The sequence below is a fragment of the Alexandromys fortis genome, unplaced genomic scaffold (genome assembly GCF_014885135.2).
Source record: "Alexandromys fortis isolate MF-2015 unplaced genomic scaffold, M_Fortis_MF-2015_v1.1 scaffold_493, whole genome shotgun sequence".
Lineage (NCBI taxonomy): Eukaryota > Metazoa > Chordata > Mammalia > Rodentia > Cricetidae > Alexandromys > Alexandromys fortis.
In genome coordinates, this window is record NW_026068399.1 from 69,212 (window position 1) to 71,938 (window position 2,727).

Consider the following 2,727-nt stretch of genomic DNA (forward strand, 5'->3'; position numbering starts at 1 on the left):
GAGGTAAGGAAGCAAATGGTCTTAACAGACATCTCTAAAACACTCAACCCAATTAGGAAAGAATATACCTTCTTCTCTGCAGCTCATGAAAACTTCTCGAAAATTGACCTCATACTCGGAAACAAGGAAACCTCCACAGATACAAAAAAATTCAGTGTCCACCTGTGTCTTATCAGATCACCAGGGACTAAAGTTAGAAGGCAACAACAATGCTACCCCCAGAAAGCCGACGAAATAATGGAAACTGAACAGTCAACTACTGAACCACACCTGGGTCAAGGAAGAAATTAAGAAAGAAATTAAAGTCTTCCTTGAATTTAATGAAAATAAAGAGACAACATACTCAAACCTATGGGACACGATGAAAGCAGTGCTAAGAGGTAAGTTCATAGCAATAAGTGCACACTTAGAGAAAACGGAGAAAGCATACATCGGGGACTTAACAGCACACCTGAAAGCTTTAGAAAAAAAAAGAAGCAGACATGTCCAGGAGGAGTAGAAGACTTTAAATAATCAAACTGAGGGCGGAAATCAACAAAATAGAAACAAAAAAACAGTCCAAAAAATCAGTGAAACAAAAAGTTCTTGGAGAAATTCAACAAGATAGACAAACCCCTATCCAAACTAATTAAACAACAGAGAGAGAACATGCAAATAAATAAAATCAGAAATGAAAAGGGGGACATAACCACAGACACAGAGGAAATTCAGAGAATCATTAGATCTTACTCCAAAAGCCTGTATGCCACAAAACTGGAAAATGCAAAAGAAATGGGTGTTCTTTTAGATATGTACCAGTTATCAAAGCTAAACCAAGACCAGGTGAACAATCTAAATAGACCTGTTAGTTGCAAAGAACTAGAAGGTGTTACCAAAAATCTCCCCTCCAAAAAAAGCCCAGGTCTAGATGGCTTCAATGCAGAATTCTACCAGAACTTCCAAGAAGACCTAATACCTAAACTCCTTGATGTATTTCACAATATAGAAATAGAAAAGTCATTGCCAAATTCCTTTTATGAAGCTACAGTTACCCTGATACCAAAACCACACAAAGACCCAACCAAGAAAGAGAATTACAGGCCTATCTCACTCATGCACATCAACGCAAAAATTCTCAATAAAATACTGACAAACCGAATTCAAGAACACATTAGAAAACTTATCCATTATGATCAAGTAGGCTTCATCCCAGAGATGCAGGGCTGGTTCAACATACGCAAATCTATCAATGTAGGGCACCATATAAATAAATTGAAAGACAAAAAAAAAACATATGATCATTTCATTAGATGCTGAAAAAGCATTTGACAAAATTCAACACCCCTTTATGATAAAGGTATTGGAGAGACTAGGGATACAAGGGTCATGCCTAAATATAATAAAAGCTATTTACAGCAAGCCGACAGCAAACATTAAATTAAACGGAGAAAAACTCAAAGCCATCCCACTAAAATCAGGAACAAGACAAGGATGTCCACTCTCTCCATACCTCTTCAATATAGTGCTTGAAGTTCTAGCAATAGCAATAAGACAACATAAGGGGATCAAGGGGATTCGTATTGGAAAGGAAGAAGTTAAGCTTTCGTTATTTGCAGATGATATGATAGTATACATAAGCGACCCCAAAAATTCTACCAAAGAACTCCTACAGCTGATAAACACCTTTAGTAGCGTGGCTGGATACAAGATCAACTCCAAAAAATCAGTTGCCTTCCTATACACTAAGGATAAGGAAACAGAGAGGGAAATCACAGAAGCATCACCTTTCACGATAGCCACAAAGAGCATAAAATATCTTGGGGTAACCCTGACCAAGGAAGTGAAAGATCTATTTGACAAGAACTTCAAGTCTTTGAAGAAAGAAATAGAGGAGGACACCAGAAAATGGAAGGACCTCCCTTGCTCTTGGATTGGGAGGATCAACATAGTAAAAATGGCAATTCTACCAAAAGCAATCTATAGATTCAATGCAATCCCCATCAAAATCCCATCAAAATTCTTCACAGATCTGGAGAAGACAATAATCAACTTTATATGGAAAAACAAAAAACCCAGGATAGCCAAAACAATCTTATACAATAAAGGAACGTCTGGAGGCATTACCATCCCTGACTTCAAACTCTATTACAGAGCTACAGTATTGAAAACAGCTTGGTATTGGCATAAAAACAGAGAAGTCGACCAATGTAATTGCATAGCAGACCCTGACATTAAACCACAAACCTATGAGCACCTGATTTTTGATAAAGGAGCTAAAAGTATACAATGGAAAATAAAGAGTATCTTCAACAAATTGTGCTGGGAAAACTGGTTGTCAATCTGTAGAAGAATGAAAGTAGATCCATATCTATCACCATGTACAAAACTCAAGTCCAAGTGGATTAAAGAACTCAATATCAGTCCGAACACACTGAACCTGATAGAAGAGTAACTGGGAAGTACCCTACAACACGTGGGCACAGGAGACCACTTCCTACATATAACCCCATCAGCACAGACAGTAAGGGCCTCGTTGAGTAAATGGGACCTCCTGAAACTGAGAAGCTTCTGTAAAGCAAAGGACACTGTCACTAAGACAGAAAGGCAATCCACTGACTGGGAGAAAATCTTCACCAACCCCGCAACTGACAAAGGTCTGATCTCCAAAATATATAAAGAACTCAAGAAACTAGACCGTAAAAGGCTAATCAACCCAATTATAAAATGGGGCACTGAGTTGAACAGAGA